Raw genomic sequence first — 21,653 nt, 5'->3', positions numbered from 1 at the left:
TAAAATTTTGTGCATACCAATCTCATAAAGCTTAAAAGGACTGGTGATTAAAAACATTTCTGAAGAAACGTTTTCAGGAAGGAAATAAAATATTGCAGATGTCTCTGGAAACATTTGGTGACTTTTTAAGAATGGGCCACTTAAAAGGAATTTACTAACTTAAGATAGAATATATTATTACTAGTTGAAAGAAAGATAAAATGCATTCCACATTCCACCGTGTAGAAGAAAAGAGAAAAATGAAGCAAACCAGAGAAAAATGGTTTGTACCCTTAAATAGCTACTGAAAGCTATAGATGTTACATTAGGTGACGGGAGTGCAAATAGCCTGGATTCAAGAGTGCTTGAAAAAGAAAAGAGGAGGTGCCTGGGCTTTATCGCAGACAGCTCACTAGAAAAGTAGAAAGGAGCTGCCACGTTGGCCAAGAGACATAATTCCTGGTCATTGCAAGTTCCCATGAGCTACAGATAGGCAGCACACCTTTTGGAAGATTGAAATAACTATTTTTCTTGATTCTGAAAGTAATTAATGTCCATTGCAAACAAAGAAAATTAGCAAACACAGAAACGTAATAAAAAGAAACATCCCCAATTCGCTAACCCGCAGCTCATCTCTGCAAAGCCCTAAATTACATCACATTGCCTTCAGACTTTTTGTTTTGTTTCTGTCTATCCTTATCCATATTATATAGAAGAGATCATACGATTCTGTAGCTTTTAATATAACAGTGTATTATGAACCTATCTCCATGTCAAAAAATAGAGATCCTCATCTTTTATTTGAAAGACTACACTGAATTCCATTATAATGCTATACAATACTTTATTTAACCAAACCCCTATTTTGGGGGGTCAAAACTAATTTCTCACTATTACAAACATTGCAAAAATGACCATCCTTAAGTAAAAACTTTTTTGCACATTTGTCCAATGAGTTTTTTGGGTGAATTCCTAGAAATGCGGTTATTGCCAGGTATGCAAAACTTTACGTCTTTGGAAAAACAGTTGCCAAACTCCTCTCCAAAAGCTTGTACCAATTTATGTTATCACAAAGTGTATGAAAATGATTTCATTCCCATGTTTTTCACCGTAATAGATAAGATCATTTCTTAAACCTTTGCTAAACAAGTGGGTGAAAAATCCTGTCTCTGTTTAAATGTACGAAACTTTAAATTTGGCCACTAGTGCATAGCGATTTCTTTACATGTTTCATTGAAGTTCGTATTTCTTCTTCATAGATTGTCTGCATATGTCCTTTGTCTGTTTTCCTATTAGGCCATGTGCTTTCACTATTTATTCTTGAGTTCTTTACATATTGAGGGTATTAATTCTTTGAGTGTCCTATCGTTTGCAAATTCTTTTCCTGGGTTGTCAAATGAGCTGACTCAGACAAAGGTTTCTGATTCATAGAAGTATGAGTTGTCTTTAGTTCCAGTAAAACATACTGAACATATCTGTTCAGCAGAGCAGTTACCCCAACACCACGGAGGCATCGGAAGGACGGGGGCCTTTACGTGCCAGGGGCTTTTGGTAGAAGAGCCATGGTCTGGAGGCTGAAGACCCAGGTCTCCAAACTGGTTAAGAATCCTCACTTCTCATAATTAGGGGTGCAAACAGCGGCCCAGATCTGTAACTCAGCTTCCCTGCCCTCAGCATCCCTCATGGCACACGGTGGTCGGAACCTCTTCTCCGGAGTGTGGGACTCCTGGACCGACTGGGGTCTGCAGTCTGCAGCCCATTACATGCGTTCCTTTCCCCACCTTGCTCAGGACAATAAAAGTAAGCTGCAAAAACCAGATGAAGAATCACATGGTTCGGTCAAATCCGGTCATCGGCACAGAAGCAGGAGGAAGGCCAAGAAAATGCCTGTTTTCTTTGCAATGCTCTGGAATGCTTCTCTCCGGGGACCCAGGGGGCCGGCCTTCCGACAGTTTCCTGACAAAGGTGGCCCAGCCTGGCCTAAGACGACCTGCATCCCAGAGAGATTCTCGGGACAAAGGTGGCTCTCTGATCCGGGGGATGGCCAGGAGAAGCCGAGGGGCCCGAGTGGCGTCCAGGGCTGGGCCCCCGGCTCAGACAAGCCGGCAGCTGCACATTTCCTGGCCGCTGCCTGGGGGACGCTGGGGACCCTGATGTAAAAGTCTGCATGCTAATTGTCAGAGAAAGGAAACAGGACTCTTGCTGTTCAAAACCAAAGAGCCATGGAGAATTTGACGTTAGAATTTGATCAAAAACGACTTTCCTCACAAAGAATGCGTTTCCTCAAAATAATAAAAGTGTAGACTCCCCAGCGTCTCAAGCCGTCTAGACGGAGGTATCAGTGTGGCCCTGGGTGCACGTATCACTTTGCTTTACTGTCCAAACCCTGTCTAGGAGCCCAGGTCCCGGCTGGAGACAGAGCCTGTGTGAAGGGTGCCCTGGGCCGGCAGCCTCCTGGGGGTCTCCCAGCTGCCCCCTCCCTCCCCATGAGGAGCCCCCGGGACAGCTGACCTTGACCCAGCACACATCTCACACATTTCCCCAGCATCCAGCTGGGTCAGGGTGTTCGAATATTTGTAAACCTGCGAGACCATAATTTGTATTTCCCTGGTAAGTGAAGTTGAATATCTTCTAATATTGTATTTTGGTTATTTGAATTGTACCTTTTCCCACTTTTCTCTGGTTTATTGTCCTTATTCGATACATGAGGATGTAAGGGCATTGATCTAACGGGATTTTGTGTCCTTCCCCCTCAAGTCTTGGTGTGCTGCCTTGCATCTTGGACATTTGATGAGCTTTTCTACCCACCATCCCTCCAAAGATGGTCTTGGGTCTGTGTTTCTTCCAGCTGAGTCTTCACTGTGGTGTATGTGGCTGCACTTTGGGGACGTGTCAGCTGTACCAGGAGAGGCCGGATATAGACAGGGTTGCCAGGGCCGGAGAGCTGCCCCAGGCTGGTGGTCACACTGGGGCCTGACCACCCGGATTCTTGCATTCACTTGGGCTCCATCACCCAGAAGGAGCAAGTGAAGCACGGCTATTACATGCTTAGGGGCAATGTACCTGAGGATTTCCCATCCCTGCTCACCTGGGCAGCCCCAAAGCAGAAAAAAAACAAAAAAAACAAAAAAACACAGGGATCCCTGCAGGTGTGTGTGGGTGACAGGAGCCTGGGATGCTGCCTGGTACAGAAGGAAGGAGGCAGAAGGATGACCCCGAGGTCTGCCTGGATCCTGAGTGGGGCTGAGACAAGCTCGGTCTCCTTCCTACTTTGCTTGAGTTGGCCCTGGAGGCTATGCTGCTCCTCCAAGTGTTCTCCTGGTTTTAACATCAACAGCTAAGTCAGTTTGTCGGCTGTCCCTGTTTCTGATGCTCTTTAAGTGAACAATGCACGTAAAAGGCTGCATTTACTGCCCTTCTGTGCACTCCCCCAGCTGCTGTCTTGGCTGGCTCCCAGGTGGTCCTCACCATCTCCCCATGGTCCTCACCATCTCCCTGTGGTCCTCACCAACTCTCCGTGGTCCTCACCATCTCCCCGTGGTCCTCACCATCTCCCCCATGGTCATCACCATCTCCCAATGGTTCTCACCATCTCCCCTGTGGTCCTCACCATCTCCCCATGGTTCTCACCATCTCCCCCGTGGTCCTCACCATCTCCCTGTGGTCCTCACCATCTCCCCCGTGGTCCTCACCATCTCCCTGTGGTCCTCACCAACTCCCATGGTCCTCACCATCTCCCCGTGGTCCTCACCATCTCCCCCATGGTCCTCACGAACTCCCCATTGTCCTCACCATCTCCCTGTGGTCCTCACCATCTCCCCCATGGTCCTCACCATCTCCACCTTGGTCCTCACCATCTCCCTTGTGGTATCTGGCCTTGTCTGATCTCTGATGACACCAGCAGTCCTCATGGGAACATCACTTTCACAAAGTTCAGGTACTGGGGATCTTGATACTTTACTGTTTGTAAAGCTGTAAAAAATAATAATAAGGCAACTTGCCTTAGAAGCTGCACTCATTAGAATGTTCACAAAGTCGTACCCAAAGGCCAAAGTCTGAAGTCACCACACTCACTTTCACAAATAAGAGAAGCCTGCCGGCCACTGCTCACCACTGCAGCTGACCACAAACCAGACTCCTGGAGAAGCTGCTGGAGGCCCTGGCCGGATGTCCCACGTGAAACAGGCTGGGGGAGGCGCTGAGTTCCTCATGGACTTGGGGAGAAAATGATAGGTGTGAGAAAAGAAGTGTCTCCATGGCCTTACACACATTGCCGTGTTATCCATCACGCAGCCTCGGTGAAATGAAAGCAGGTAGGCAGAGGCAGGATGTCCGTGTTTTCATCCTCAAAGACATCACTGTTTCACATACCTCTTCTCCCGAGAGGTAGAGCTAGCCAGTTTGAAGGCCATGGGCCTGATTCAATTTGTAAGTCATTGTCGACTTAGGGGAAGTCAATAAAAGAGGGGCTGTCCCTATTGTTTGTCCCTTCAGGGTTCCCCGTGCCAAATCTTCTCCAGATCCAAGCCATCAGACGGTCTTGCCTAGCAACTTCCCCAGCCGTGAGTGGTCCTTGGATGGGGCAATGAAAAGACATTTCCTGTGCCGTGTGGTGTAACACGAGCTGCAGATTTCGCAGGAGCTGCAAGATGCAAGGGAGGAAACTGGAGTGCCCGGAGACAGCGCACAGCAATTAATCATCGTAGGATTGAGCCTGTCAAGGCCCTTTCTGGGGCTGGTGCTGCTGTCAATTACAGCCAGCCCGGCACCATCTGTAATTGTTTAAAACATCACCCGTACCAGGATCCACGCTTCTAACACTTACGCCTCATTTACGCCTCCCAAAGAACACTCCAGAATACACCACTCGGCCACGAGGCTATGCAGCTGTGCTGACCTCCAAACAAACACAACATTCAGCAAAACCCTCGAGCTGTGAAATAAAATCCCAATGACATGACTTTCATTTTGAGTCGACGTTCTGGCAGCAGGACTCACTCTGGTCAAGGTGAACCGGAAGCGAGAGCAGGTTGCTGCATTTCAGGGCAGAGATTGCAAATGAAGACAAGCATTTCAGGACCGAAAGGGCTTTCCCACGTTTGCAACAAATTCTCCACTGAAAATACCACCATCAGTCCCATTCACTCTGAGCAATGCCTTTTGTCTGAAACGTGGCATCCGAAAGCTCAGCGTGTCTGTGTTCTCAGCGGGGAACACAGAGGAGGGAATACGCGGATGTGAGCCCACCTGTGTGTAAAGGTGCTACTCCTTTCCGCCAGCGAATTAGGTTTTTCCAACTTTTCTAAGAGCACGTGTAGAATAGGTTTAGTTTATTTTATTGATCTATGAATACACAGAATACATTTTATAATTAAAGAAAAAGGAGAGGCACGTCTTTACAGAGGAATTCCAAATAATGTACGTAACTGTCCCCCCTCCAGGCAGTGGATCTAACACTTCCCTCCCCAGGGCTCACCCTGGAGATGGCACTGGACTTTGTGACTCATTTCCGGACAGTGGTGTCTGGAAGGGGAAGCCCAGCACCCGTATGGAGGAGATACCTGCACCACCCCTTGAGCCCGGCGGCCCAGGCTGGCATAACCTGTGGTGTCACGTGGATGCCACAGACCTCTGATATGTGATGGATAGGTACTTCGTCCCCAGAACCTACAACCCCAAACTAATCATGACACAACCTCAAATAACTCAAATCGAGGGACATTCTACAAAATACCTGCCCAGTACTCTTCAAACTGTCAAAGTCATGAAAAACAAAGTCTGAGAAACTGTCCCGCATTGGAGGAGCCCATGGAGACTTCTGACTAAATGTAACAGGGCCACCTGGACTGGATCCTGGATCAGAAAACGACATCGGTGGAAAAGCTGGCAAAATCCAATCCATTCTGTGTTTAGCTGACAGTGTTGTCCCAACTGGCTAAGATGCTGAAGCTTTAGGGGAAGCTGGATGAAGGGTATATGGGAACTCTCTGAACGATCTTGGCAATTTTTCTGTAAATTCTAAAATTATTCCCCCACAAAACATTTACAAGATCAGATGCAAACGAGTCTTCCAAAATGCTGAGCCACTGTAGCTGAAATGCATGGTGTGTGTCTCCTTTTCCCTCTGCCCGCTTCGGGCACGGTTGTGAGGGTGTGACCACCCGGCTCCTGGAATGCAGACATCTTCTTGGATTGAAATATGTGACATTTCAGCTCGCTAAAATGTTTCCAAGTTTCCATGGTTTCTTTCCCTTCTGGAGAATATTCTGGATTCCGTGTCATTTGCTACTAACAATAACCTATGGAAATGTAGGTCCATAAGGGAAAGTGCGGGAGTTACCGTATAAACAAAATAGGTAGCAAAAGACTTCATTGAGTCTTCTTTCCCTGTTAGAAAGTTACACAAGAGCTTAAAATATTTTCTTCTATCTCTTTATTATGTCTAAGAAGGATACAACCAGGGTTTCCAGAATCTCTGGGCAGAAGCCCTGCTATGGCCCAAATTACCACAAAGCATGTGTGTATGAACCTGTTGGAAACATTTAGTGTTATTTGATGTAAATGGCTTATACTCTGTTCCTTTGTGTGGACGGAGCAGAGCCTGGGTCAACCGTGTCAGCCCGTTGATGCTGTCTCCTTCATGGTCACAAACACGGAGGCTTCACCCGAAGCATCACTGCAGTTACACAGGGATGTTGCCAGTTGGTGGAATGCCCCCGCCTTGTGTGTGGTCACTGACGTTCCCCAGAGCTGTCCAGAAGCTGGTGGGGTGCTGAGAGTTTCTATCCCAACATGCTAACACGGTCAAACCCTCCTTGGAACTTACCTTTGTCCCTCTCCAAAATTAATATGGAAAAGTTAATAGCCTTGAAGTTATTGCAGGTAATCAAGAGCCAGTCTTCAACCCAGACTATGCCCACCCCAGGGAAGAGGGCTTCCAGGGGAACCCAGCTCAGGTGGGTAGAAGGATGTCAATTTCCAGCTTCTCAGCCTCCCTGTGCTTCTTTCTTAAATCTGCTCTGGCTGAGACCTGCCCACTGTCGACCTTTCCCTCTCTTTCTGATCACTCCTTCCTCACTTCTCAAAAGGAAGATGCTGTCCTACAGTTCGGAACCTAACTGTGGCACCTTGGCACCAACCCCACCCCACAGGGATTCCAGGGCTCCAAACAAGAGATGGAGGTTGAGAAGGTAAATGGTACAAGGCCTCTGCAAGCCTGGCGGCGCCCACCTCTCTGTAGTCATCACTGTAGAGGAAGACGGAGTCAACGTGTTGTCAGGTGGTCACTTAGAGCCATGTTTGATGATAGATCGTTATGGGATGTTTGGTCTATAACTCAGAGTTTTAGAGAACCAAGTGTTATTTTTAAACCCAAGTTTCTTCTATTCTCATCTGTTGATGTACTTTCAGTGACCACAACAGCAAAAGAGCATGAATGAATTTGAACCATATTTGATTCTAGCAGTAAATCAATATCATCAATTATGCATTTTATTTACAGACTCCTTTACAACAACATTGTATTTTTTATGTTTAATAACTTTTAAATGTATAATATATTCTTATCGTTTTGCTCCAGTTTTTACAAAGAAAATTTCTATTAATAACTCAATCCGAAATAAAAGCCTACACAAAACTTCTGTAAGAAGATTTCAGTTATATATATTTTTCGTTGCAAAGAAGAATGATTGAGTCATCAATACAAGACTTAAGAGCAATGGTACATAAAACTGGGGTTTAGATATAATAATATAATACTAGATAAAATTAGGATTTTAAATATAATGGAAATAGAAGTTAAAGAAAAAGAAGATGAAGTTTTCCAAATGTTAAAAAAGAGATTATGTATTATTAAAGAGATGAGGATGGACATCAATTCAGTATCTCATTTCAATTTCAAGATGTTCCTGGGTTTTTAAATAAATGCTGATGGGTATCCAGTCAATCAAAAGAGTGACGTGATAATTTAATTTTGAGATGTTGATACAAAAATCACATATTTTGTAACTACGTAAATAGGATGGAAAATGTTAAATGTCACCATAAAGATGTGTGAGGGAACCTTCAGTTGTGAGAAAGTGATTTGAGGGATGTGTGATGAGGAAAGTTGGGGACCCGCTCCCGGAGTGACCGCTATTGTGAAGACAGGGGTCCTGAGTGGGTCTCACCACCCTTTGTCTCCATCTCCCGGGCTCTCCGGAGAGCCTTGGCGAGCTTGGCGGGCAGCACCTTGGGAGACACCTGGTCCAGCTGAGTCGTTGCCCTGGGTGGAGGGCCGGCACCTGTGCCTGGGCAGGTGGGCTGGCTTTCTCCCAGGGTGTGTTGTATAGACACGACTGTTAGGTGCTGCTAGGAGAGCAGTGGCACTGCCAATGGTTACTGTGGAAACGCTCGCCCCCCCCCCAATCACCACCTTTACAATGTGTCTGAAATGAAGGCTTTAAATAACTCTAAACCCATTGTCTTATTGCTTTCTTTTTCAATCCCATGAGGATCATCTATCTTCTAGAAACTGTCAGAAATGTGGTTTTGAAAACTTTTCAGTCTGTTTCCATTTTTATACTCCCAAGGCTCTTCGTCAAGTTCTATCCATTTTGCTCGGCTTTTACAAAAAGCCTGTTGGAAGGTGAGGTCTTCCCTATTCTCACAATTTCCCTTCTTCTCTCTTTTTATAAAGGAAAGCTTTTATTTTATTGTCATCATTATTAATGATATTGTTACCCTCTGGCTGCTTGATAAAAGTCTAGTATTCTGACCATAGGTGACCCTAGAGATGGCGGGGATGGTGTCTTCGTTCCGAGGTGGGGGATAGGGGCCCCTTCGGAGAACCCCCGTGCGGAGCCTCCAGGTCGGGGGTGTCCTGTGTACGTAGGGCTCTGTCTGCATTGACCATCGGCCTCGGGATGCATTGGTCACTGCTATTCCTACTAAGGGGTGAGGCTGTGGGGTCTGAGGGCCACGCTAGCCCTCATGGCTAGCATGCTAGCACCCGGGCCTCATGGACGAGAGGCCCCGACGTAGCTGCCTGGGAACATTGTGAATCTGAAAATCTGCCCCGAGTCTCCCCTGGGATGCCTCGGGCTACCCCTGTCCTGACCTGTTTCCTGAATCCCAGCGGCACTATGGATGGCACCACTACAAGCTCAGGGCTTGGAGGTGGTAGCCTTGGAACAGAGGGTTGGCTGTTCAAACAACTTAGCGTCATGAACCAGGGAGACTGCCTGCCAGGGTTGCTGTGTTGGCTACTCAGGAAGGGGCTCTTTGGGGCTCCTGGTAACTGCATTCCAGGAAGACATTTGAGGGGGGAGGGGGCAGCCAGGAGGTTCCTGCAGGGCTTTGGGAAAGAATGTACATCCCACCCAGCAAAGGCTGAGTCCCGGGGCAACTGTGGGTGCCCTCCAAGGCGAGCGGCCAGCACTCCAGCCCTGGCCACTACTTGAAGCGCGAGGACTCTGGGCTCATGGCAGTCACTCCGGGGTCTGCACAGAAGCCCACGCCTGTCAGGTGGCAATGTGACGACCCTTGGACATGCAGGTCCTGTGCCAGCTCTGGACGGGCCCAATGCCTGTGTCCGCATCCTTCCCCTGGACTTGAGCCCAACACACTTGAGCCCCATGCAAACTCTTCATGAAGCCACACGGCCAGAACAAAGCAAGTTTTCTACGTCTGACACATGAACACCATCTGGTGAGGAAAGCCCTGGAATAACTGAACGTGATTTTATAATTTTGGGGCTTTCATCCAGCATTGAGGACCCGCAAGTTTCCCAGCTGCAGTTCACGATGTTTTTCGGTGGTTGGAGCCTCTCGGACAGGTATTATGAATGCAGTCCTGGACAGATCAGGGTAATTCCCGAGAACACGTGCTGAGGGCCTGCCCATAAATGATCATTAAGAATGTCTGTTTCCCCCAGCTATCCAAGTATTTCCTACAACAGATGAAGAGCCCTCGCTCTTAAACAAGGCCAGACACAAAATATAATTTAATTTTGTAGTTACATTTTAAATTGAATTAATTGACAAAGAAGCTCTCTGTGTTCATGATATGAACAGCGGGTACCTACTCATCAATAAAAAATGATTATTAATCAATAATCACACAATAGTCACTCTGGAATGATTTGCGAATGGAGGAAACAAACAAAAAAAAACAGGCAAACTAGCAACATGCAAAGGGAACATTTATAAGCAGACCCTCCTAACACGTGTACGTATCATAGACATACAGTAGCCCATTTCGCAGAAGTCACATCCAGAGCTCTTCATCTGTCTTCTCTCTGCTTTTGTTACAGTTGTCACTGGTGCTGGTCACTCTGATGTGGGCACACTCCGTCCTGCTTCCTGGGGGATGAGGGTTGAGCCGGGGTGCTAAGATTCTGAGGATGGATGCCTTTGCCTCCAAACCTCGGGAGCTCCAGGGCCCCCAGAGGAGACCATGTCTCAGCCTCCCGGTGCCTCACCCTGATTTTTTTCCAGTCCCACGGCAGGGGTGTGGGAAGAGGTGGCTTCTTTAAACACACTTTACACCAGCCCATCGTGCGCTCAAAACCGGCACGCGGGGGTGTGTGCGTCTGAGGCTTTAGACATCGTACAGGCGTATTTCTTAAAAGGAAATCACATAAGACATGTGAAAGCACTTTCTATAAGTGGAAATTGTTCAAGACCGCTAATGCTACTAATACATTTTTTTTGCTCATAACATTATGAAAATATCGAGTGTGAAACCAACCTCGGACGGGTTAGCGTGGCTCCTGGACATGGGATTATCCCACCTCAGACCTGAGGGTGTGGCAGGTGACAGAGGCCAGCCCGCAGGGAGGTGCTCAGAGCTGCGGCCCCAGGGATGAAGCAGACCCCAGGGTCTCTCGGAAATAGAACTGTGGTCCCCATGGTCCATGTCTCTGCTCCCTTCACCCACCGTGGGACAGAAACACCAGAGGTAAGTCTTAGGAGAATGGGGTGCACTCCTGTCTCATGATTTCACCCGGCTCAGAAAACATGATGCAAGCAGCTGTACGGTGTAGAGGGCAGGACCCTATTCCTGGTTTCCCCCAGGCTGGCGGATGAGGGGCGGATGGACAGGCAGAGGATGTGGCAGTCCTTCGCCCGGCACTCCTGTTCCTGGAGCCACGCGGCTCCCGCTCGCCCATCTCACAGGAATGAACTGCAAGGGGGAAGAGCCGGGGTTTAAAAGCCTTTTGATCTTCCTGAAAGATGGTTGCCAGATGGGGAGACGGAGAGCCATTCAAACACTAGGAATATACACTTAAAATCATCTTCATCTTGTTCAGCTTTTCTCTGCAACTCTATATTAGAGGAGAAATTGATCATAGCTATGATTTGGGGCGGGGGGAAGCTTTTAAAGGAAGGACGGTAACTTCGGAGATGTCAGAGGCGGGCAGGAGGGCAATTTAAGACTCGTGTCACTCAGTCAGAAGGACTCGTTTATACCAGGGAAGAATAAAACACATAAGGAACAAATTTATGGAAAATATTCACCGATTGATCTGTTTATCACTCAGATATGGAGAAAGGGGAGAAAAAGGTTTTGAAAATCTTTTCCCACATTGTTCAACTTTGCCGCTCCGGGCCCCGTACACGGACCTTCCTTCTCTCCATCAGCAGGCTGAGTCTACATGGAGTTTCTGAGATGTACTTGATGATGAGGAAAATACATTTAAAATGATGTATTTTAAAAATGTCCGCCCCCACTGGGAATTTTACGTCTAGAGATAAAGAAGAAACTGTGTACAGGTGCATTTCTACACTGGAGGCATAATTGGAACAGTACATGTTTATACTTGCCCTAATTGGTAACATATAAACTTACTCAAAAAGAAACTTCATGACCTTTCAATCAAATATATTACTTTTTCAATGAAAGCTTTTAGGTCAAACTTCTAAGCATGTATTGGGACATCTCTCATCAAGAATTTGGTCCAACGAAAACAAGCAGAACGTTTAAAATTCACTTTTGGGGGGCAAACTATGGGTCCAAAACAATGTAATTTGATGAGCCTGCTGTAGCGACAAATCCATGTTTACACTTCCCTGTCTCACTGAAAAAGTACCAGCAATTTGCCAGTTGTGAGCATTTTTCTGGCACAATGCACATGCTGGTGTGCTCATTTCCCAAAACTGCCAAGTGTTCCCGTGGGATCGGTGCCCACGCTTTGGATTTATTGAAAATGCTGCACTTTAGGACATTCTAAAAACAGAGCCCAGCCGACTGGTGCAGATACACATGTCTGGACAGACGCTCAGGACAGTGTTTTCCAGGGACTTCCCACCTGACCCAGCCGGGCAGCCACATTGCTCCCATCCAACAGTGGCCTGGGACCCCCGGGTCCAAAATCAGTACTTCCCCCAGTTTGGAATCCGAAGAGAAATCAGAATAATTCACTGAGTGTGCTCATTTAGAGTGTCTACATCAGAATTAGGCAAGGAGTTAATTCCACTTCTCCATCCTTAGATTGTTTAAAAGAAAATCTCAGAGCTGCGAATATGGAACGAACCCCGTTTGTGAGCCGCAGCTGTGAGTCAAGATCTCACGTTTAAATATTTGCAACAATGAGGCTCAAAAGGTTGGCGTGAACGGGTTTACATGACTCACTGATGGAGGTGGCGAGTTGTGAGTGGAAGTGCTCTGTCACGATTGAATACATAGCCGCCGGGACTCTGCATCGGTTGCATTCGCTGGACGTTTTTGGAGGCAGCGATGAAACCGCTTGCTGAAGTCCCAGCACTGGGGTCCCTCCTCCGGGGACACTGGTTCCCTGTGCCGTTCCCCCTCCCCAACACTGGCTGCTCAGGGACCCCCTTCCAGGCAGGGACTGTCCTCTCCGTCACTATCTCCGGCTGAGCGACCTGCTCTCCCACTCAGCCAGCCTATTGGGCTGGAGGTGCCCGCCTCCCCCTTCCTGAAGTGGGAGACAGCATCAGTCCACCAACCGCCCCCCCCCCGACCCCAGGGCCATGGAAAAGAAGATTGTACACTGCCCTCCTTCCCCAGCACCTGTCACATCTCCCCTCATGCTCACAAGGGCCTCACTTTGCCCACCTCAGCGGGATGGGGGACACCTCTCCACGTTGAGGGCAGATGCCAGGTGAGCTGAGACAATGTTTGCAAGAATTCCACTGTCTGCCTCCAAGGTCGTCTTGGGGATGGAGAGGAGAGTGGCACAGGGAACCAGTGTCCCCAGAGGAGGGATCTCAATTCCGGGACTTCACAAGGATTTTGCGTGGGAAACTTACACATTAACTCACTGAATGTCCACGATCACTTATTCAAGCATTTTAAAATATGTCTTTATATTAACTATCTGTGTGCAGGCATCGTGCCAGGTAAAGAAGACACCATGATGAACAAGACATAATTTCTGCACTTGGGAACCCAGAGATAGGTGCAGAGAGAGACAGCAAACGGGAAAATGACAGTAGACAGAGATGTGCCCTGAATTAAGAGTGTGACAGCGAGAAAGGTACAGTGGTGTCTGTACCTGTGGAAGAGGCAGGACAGAGAAAAATAAACCTGAATGAGGATCACCCAGGAGGAAAACAAAGGCAGCAGGTACATTCTGTTCCTGTTGCTATAAGGAGGTCATTAAAATACTCCTGTGAAATCAGCAAATTGAATCCATGTGATAGAACTGAAGAAAATGTTTTAAAATATTTTAACAGAGTCCACACTTAAGGCTATTAAAATGTATCAGAAATGCTATTTCTTTAGATCCTCCTTCACCTCACTCTGAATTCACTTAAGTGCAATGGCAAAGCAACACATGTAAATATATATTTAATGTCCCTCTAAAGAAGAAATGTGCATGTGCGTGTGTATCCACCGGGATGGACAGCCGGTGAGAGATTGTCTAACCTGGTGACCCATCCCGTCCCCAGGATTCCTATGGAAGCTGTGCGTGCCTGGTAATTATTATTCTAACCCTATTAGCATAATGATAGCCTACTTCCCTGGCACTGCATTTTTATCCACAATCTCCCAGAGGTCTTTAAGCTTGTTAATAATCATTACAGATAGCCGATGAAGTGAATCAAGGCTAAAATGAACTCACCTGAACTAAAGAGATTAACCCTGCTCAGGCCTGAAGTGCCCCATAAGTATTCATCAACAGTCTCTCTCTATCAGCAAATAAATAATAAAGAGAGTTATGGGGAAATTACCCCGTGTGGGAACACATATTTTTGCTTCAGTGAGTGACTTCTTCCAAGTGGTTCCATCTTTAATTAATACTACCGGACACATCTGAGCTATTTTCAGATGCAATATTCCTACAGATGTGGTAGGGGGTTTCTTGAGGCCTTAGTATTTTATAAGATGCTAAGATGTATCTGTCAGCTCTTATGATGCTACATGAAACAGATACTCAAGCAATAGGTCATCAAAAGAAAACTAAACTAACCTTAGGAATTAGCATAATTCATTTTCTTCCTGTCCTTTTTTTTCTTTTATAATCCTAAATCAGATTTTGCTCAGGCACAAAAAAAATGCTGTTTCTGATTCTTTGTCTCAATCTGCTCTGTGACCTGGACTGGCTCTTGGTCACTCTGAGCTTGTTATCCTGTAGAAGTGATGGACCACTGCTGTCCATAGAAGTCACATGATGGACAGGGCAGTGTCTGTGCCCGGGGCCAAGAGCAAAGACCACTAGTGGCCCTGAAATTCACCCTAAGAACTTCCAAAGTCCTGTCACCTTACCAGCTGGTCATCCTTCCTGGTGAGCTCAGCCACTCAAGAATAAAATGCTTTCCATATCTGTTCAAGTCCTGATATTTATTCTTTAATTATGAAGAGCTCATCAGAGTATAAATACCCTTTTCAAAATTTCAAGAAATTACATGATATTATGTTTATTAGAAAAGCACTACGGATCTGTGGTAGGAAATTTCGATAACACAAATGAGAGAGAAAAGAAAAGACTGAGAGGGGGAGGAAGAAGGAAAAGAAAAGAAAACAAAAAGAAACCTGAGCCCAGGCCTCTGGACCCAGGGAACACCCTTGTCCACATTTTGGCGACTACACCCCAGACTCTCTACGTCATCCTCGCGGAAAGGGCTGAGGAACCCTGCATCGCATTGTGACCTGCTCTCCTCCCAGGAAGGCTCTTTAGGGGGAGGGGAGGGTCTGCTTAGGGTCTGTGTCATTCAAGCTCCGGCCACATCCGGCATCTGCCCCTCCCCCGGAAGTTCCAGGTCCCTCTCCCGCTTCCTGTGATGTCCTCCCCTGCCCATCCTGGGCTGTAGTCTGCCCCGCCATACCACAATCACCATCACTCTGTGCGTGTGCGCGCACACACACACACACACACACACACACACACGCACACACTTTCCTTAAATGACCTGTTGTCCTCTTCACCATTCCATGTCTTTGGAGCCCTAGCCCACTTATTGCCAATCAACCAAAACAGCCTTTAACTAACCCTTTATCCTTAGCATTTTCGTGACTGTTTTGTCATGAAAATGTTATGGTTTATCCTACCCTGCTTACCTGGTGAATTAGAATGTTTTTGAACATGGGAATTCACGTTGAGTACACCTTCCCAATTAATATTATTATTTAGGCTCAAATGTCGCTGACTGGATGACTAGTAGGGGGCAAGTGTACAGCTGACCATCAAGTGCCCTCTGAACCTTCCTTAAATTGTGTAACGTTTTAATAAAACATCACATCTCGCATTAAATCCACATCTCCTTTGCACTGCTTGTGGGTTAATAGCTTGCAAACGTCGTCTGGTTCAGGTGCGATTGTATTTGCAAATCCACCTTCTTCCATATTCTTCTTCACTGTACTATTTCAGACCGTCTTTTTTACAGTGTAACAGGATAGCTTTGATTTCTTATCCAAGTTTCTAACAGGGCAGAATCTATCTAGGTTTGATACCAGCTGCTAAGAGAAACTGCATTGCCCAATCCCTTGCAGCCTTGCTCCGTTTGCAGGTAAAGACTGAGTAGTAGGATGTCTAGGTAGAACCACTGGTACTAGGTGGAACCTAGGTGGGCAGGTATAGGTAAGAGGTTGGGTGGCACTACTGTTGGCGTCTAAAAGCTCTTCAGCACGAACTGTTCAGGCGCTCCTCCTGGACAGGGTTTTCTAAGAAGCAGTGAGCACCTTGATGGACTTTTAGGTTGTTCAAAGGTTTAGCCTAACTATGTGGAAACATAACTTTTATCATGTTCTTAAGTCAGGGGGATAAAATAGCAAAAATTGCCACATGTAGAGTATGCTTTCTTTGGTTGGGCAAGGGTAGATTAATGGGGCTGTAGACACACACAGCTGTGTACATGTGTCTGGGCAAGCAAACACACTCACACGCCCCAGGAGCACTCTGACCCCCAGAATCTTGATTGCACGTGCTACCTGATTCCCGTGTTCCAGCGGCAGCTTTATTTAAATGCTGTGTCTTAGCCCGGGCTGCCGTACAAAATATCGTAGACTCAGTGGCTTAAAGAACAGGCATTCATTTCTCACTGTTCTACAGGCTGGGAAGTCCAAGATCAAGATGTCAACAGATTTGGTTCCTGATGAAGTTCCTGATGAGGACCTTCTTCCTGGTTTGCTGACAGCCACCGTCTTGCTGTGACCTCAGGTGGTAGAGAGACAGAGCTCTTCCTATAAGGACAAAAATCCCACCATGGGGGCCCCACCCTCATAACCTCACCTAAACCTAATTACTTTCCAAAGTTCTCCCCTCCAAATACCTTCACATTGGGGGTTAGGGCTCCAACTTGTGAATGGTGGAACAAACATTCAGCCCGTAAGCCCTGACATTTCATTAAAATCAACAGAAAACTTATTTGAGGATGACAGAAAACATTTAGATTTATACAATTAATAGCACTTAATGCGTGTTCAACGATGCACAGAAATACACAAGAACAACCCAGTGCCAACATTAAATTAGACAAAGACTGCTCCTCCCTGAGGAAGGATCTCTCCTGTGAAGACGTGCAGTCTTAGAACCGAGATCCACAGCTGTCCTGGACACAGCAGGCGGTGAGGCTGGCCCAGGGCTTATGCAGCCCTCTCTCCTGGGACCAGCTGTCCCCTCTCCATCCTGCGTGCTGGGTCTGCAGGGATGCCACATGCTGACTCTTGCTAATCCCCCCGTGGGCCACGGTGGGGCTGTCGCTGAGTGTACAGCTCAGAGTCTCATCTCATCAGTATCGGCATCTCTGCAATGTTCCAGGGGTCAGTCTCAGGGCAGACATCATCTTTCCTTTTCCAAAATAAGTGCTGCAGGTGCCAGGTTCACCCTAGCACATTTACACTCACACCATGAGCAGGCTCTTCCCGGGGAAAGTACCCTGGTGAGAGTCTGCAGATCCTGAGAAGTGTCTGACCTTTATCGAAGGATGAAACACTGTCTCTTTTAAACTTAAAGTGGCTTGTTAGGACTCCCCATTCTCAAGAAGAAACCCAACTTTTAAGGTCTTTTTTTTGTTCCTTTTTTCTGTTTTTTTTGCAGTATGCGGGCCTCTTACTGTTGTGGCCTCTCCCGTTGTGGAGCACAGGCTCCGGACGCGCAGGCTCAGCGGCCATGGCTCACAGGCCCAGCCGCTCCACGGTATGTGGGATCCTCCCAGACCGGGGCACGAACCCATGTCTCCTGCATCGGCAGGCGGGCTCTCAACCACTGCACCACCAGGGAAGCCCCTTTAAGGTCTTTTAAGGTGTGTGGTGTGACCCATCTTCTCCACGGCATCCCTTCCATCCTGACACCGCTCAGAACAGTCTTGGGCTCTCTAGCTCTCTATAAACTCTGAGCACCAGTGACTCCCAAATCTACAGCTCCCAAAGCACCTCCCAACTGCATCTTGTCCCCTGAGCACCGGCCACACGGCCGCTCAATCGAGAAGGCTGGGGACATTCACCTGCTTTTCCCCATCTCTCAAAACCCAATCCACACGGCACCCCGTCGTGGCCACTGTCCTCCAGGGAACACGCCTTCCCAGCACCTATTTTCCAGTTCATCACAAGAACCCTGCATCATCTCTGCAGCATCTTTTAGCTGGACTTTTTCTGGACATAAATAATAATGTTATCCAGGTTTTTCTTTGGTGAGTCACCCTTTAAATTAACACATGACCTTCTCTTGGCCCAGCATGTTCCCCGTCTACCTCCTTGTCCTCTGGCTGTGGCCTCAGATCACGCCTCCTAGACTTCTCCCACACCCCGCAGCACCTTGGGTACTCCTACAGGGAAGAGCGTGCTCTTATTCTCATCTGCCCTGGCCCTGAGTGCCCACCTTTGCTCAACGTGAGCCTGTGAAACACGTGAGATTACTGAAACATAAAAGAAAAATTCTGGCTGAATTTTGGTCACACTCCCTTTATCCTAACAGCCTTATTTCTTGGCAGCACTGGAAGGGTGGTCCCTCCCAGGCCAGGAGAATTGAGTCAGCCCTGAGTTCCAGCACGCTGGGAATGGGCAAATCTCCCCTTGGAGTTTGTCTGTTTCAGCTTCTGGGTGCCCCAAACTGGGGTCCAACCAGCTGTGGTGTTCCTTAAGTCAGCGTCACCTGCTGGCTATATAAGTAAAGGAGGATAAGTGACAGATGTGTACCCCCAAACTCAAGAGCAAGAAACAAAAACAGGCACCACTGACACCACTAAATTAGAAAGCAGAAGCAATAACTGTGTTTGTTAGCTTTTGCCAAATTATTGATGTACACACAATGTGCTTTTATCCTTTTAAATTACCAAGTCAAAACATAGGAGTTACACTTCTCCACGCTTGTATGTGCTTCTCCAGATCATGAAGAGGGCTCTCGGTGACTCCGAGCGCCTACACAGCTCTCAGCCAAATGCAGTCGTTCTCAGAGAAACCCTTCTGGTAACTCTTAACTGCATTTTTAGCTTTTACCTTGAAATCCCACTGTTCCAACTGCCTCACTCTAAGACAGGCCTCCTGGTGTCCGCATAGACCTTGAGCCAGAACCTCTGAAGTGGCCGCCCCACCTCCTATCTTTACATTTTGTTGTTTCCACTGAAAAGCAAGGGCTCACACATATGTGTGCAATGAATTCAGAAACGATCCACAGCGCGGATGAAAAGACGGATAACACGAGTCAGAAAACGGCAACCCACGTGCTACCCCAGTACCCTCGCCATATTTTACTCTGCATTTCAAAATACATCCTTCAGACAGATTTCCCTACATCAGGAAATGGTATCAAAACAGTTCAAACAAGCTTCTCAGTGGCCACTGCACAAAGAGCTTCTGCTTAGTTATAACCCTGTCTGAACACTCCTGAAGTTTTCCTTATTTCCCACAGTTTTTGTCTTATTTTATGATCCTATGTCAGCAAAACAGCAAGCTCCCAAAACATGTTTGCAGGGCACACAAGGGTCTCAAAGGCCACGGGCAGCCACATACTTTTACATCAAAACCAACCTGTCAAGGAAAAGCCATTAAACCAGAGACACATCCTATCCTACTGGCAGCGAATACGTTCACACTCCCAGGGTGGCTATGAATAAAGACGCCGGTCAGCCAAGGATGGCGCCCTCACTTTCCTCCAGAGGAATGGGAGACAGGACCTCTGCCTGGACAGTGAGACGTTCAGACAGCATGTGCTGTGACGGCTGCAGTGGAGAGTGTGCAAGGGATGCGTACGAGGGGTGTGCGCGATGCTCGTGGACTGGCAGGAGGGGAGAGCACGGCTGCACCTCTGGCCGTGCAGGTGGGAGACGGCGCTAGTCAGCCATGTATCATACAGGGAAACAGGACCACTAGGATATAGATACATAGATAGGTAGGTAGGCATAGACATGAAGCCACCAGGTCTGTGTAACCATGAAGGAAACAGCATCAAAGGGCTTACATGGTTGACCCAAGCTCTACTCCATCCACACGAAGGAACAAAATGCAAGCCACTTACATCAGATAACACCAAATGTTTCCAACAGGTTCATACACTCGTGTTCTCTGTGGTTATTTGGGCCACAGCAGGGCTTCTGCCTGGAGATTCCGGAGTCCCTGGTTATATACTTCTTAGGCATAAAAAAGAGATCAAAGAAAATATTTTAAGCTCTTATGTAGATTTCCAAATGGGAAAAAGTCACTGAAGCAATAGTATGTGTTCCCACGTGGGGTAATTTCACTGCAACTCTCTTTATCATTTATTTGCTGGTTGGAAGAAACTGTTGATGAATACTTATGGGGCACTGCAGGCCTGAGAGGGGTTAATATCTTGAGCTCAGGTGAGTTCATCTTAGATAGGTAGGTAGGTAAATAGATCATCTACTTATCTATTATCTACCTGTCTATCTATTAACTACCTATTTATCTATCTATCTATCTTATTATCTATCTATTATCCATCATTAGATGGATCATCTACTTAACTATTATCTGCCTGTCTATCTCATTATCAATCTCTCTGTTATCTCTCTCTCTCTCTCTCTCTCTCTCTCTCTCTATCCAGTTATCTACACATATCTATATCCACACATGCACATACACAGAAATATTTTTTAGAGATTTATTTCAAGGAATTGGCTTCTGCAGTCCTCGGGGTTCCAAGCCTGAAATCCGTGGGGCAAGCCAGCAGGAAGGGCAGGCTGGAAACTCTCGGGCAGGAGCCAATGCTTTGGTCTTGAGGTGGACTCTCTTCTTCTCTGTGGAACCTCAGTTTTGGTCTTAGGGCCTTCCACTGATCGGACGAGGCCCACCACCTCAGGGTGGGGCATCTCCCTTACTCGAGTCCACTGCTGCAGGAACTGACACAGTTACCATCAGCTTGGCACCCACACTAGGAGTGGTGTCTGGCTGGATAAGCCTGACCCAGGTGACACACACACTGACCACGTCAGGGGTCGCTGAGCTGAAGGACCCCTGGTGCACCTTTCCCTTTCTGCGAAGGTCCCACCCGTGGTTTGTGGGATAGGCACTGCCCTCCCACCTCCTCCCCACACAGGGCAGATGGAGCTGTAGAAGGACACACACTGAGGGCACGGGAGGGGCTCCACGTGGTGTCTACTCTGGCTCACCTGCCCTTCCAAACTCTGGGCAGTATGCCACTCCTTCCATGATGGAGCCTCACTCTTCAGCTGCCGGTGGAGCTGGCCGCGCATCACCTGGGCGGGCAGGGCAGACAGGATGAAGGGCGGGGGGGGGGGGGGTTCGGAAGAAGGTGAGGAAGAGGGTGACCGTGAGGACCCTAGTGTCCTCTACCTGAAAATAAGACAACGAGAAGATGGGGGAAGAGAGCTGAGAAATACACAGCGTGACCCCCACCGTCCCCACACACAGAACCACCCCCAAGGGCAACAGCATGGCAGACGAACAGACGTGCATTCCAGCAACAGACCACCAGGAAGGGTCTGTGCTGTGGAGGGTGAGAGGCACACCTACTTCTAGCCTCACACACGGCAGCGCGGGGACTGGGCCACATGGCTGGGCGGCTGGAATGGACACAGGGGACGCGAGGGGTAATGGCTGCAGGGGCGTCCGTGGGTTGTAAGAACCCGTCCACCTTTTGGATCGTGCCCTTTTCTGTACACAAACATTCAGAGGAGAGAGGACGGTGTTCACCCCAACCCGCACTGGAGCGCCTCAGAATTTGAGTCACCGAGGAACTAAGTGTCACCACTTGGTCACTGCATCCTCTTCACACGATGGTCACCAGGGTGGAGAGCATCACCTCATTGCCAGGA

Source organism: Phocoena phocoena, chromosome 3 (assembly GCF_963924675.1).
Source record: "Phocoena phocoena chromosome 3, mPhoPho1.1, whole genome shotgun sequence".
Lineage (NCBI taxonomy): Eukaryota > Metazoa > Chordata > Mammalia > Artiodactyla > Phocoenidae > Phocoena > Phocoena phocoena.
This window is presented reverse-complemented; position numbering follows the sequence as displayed.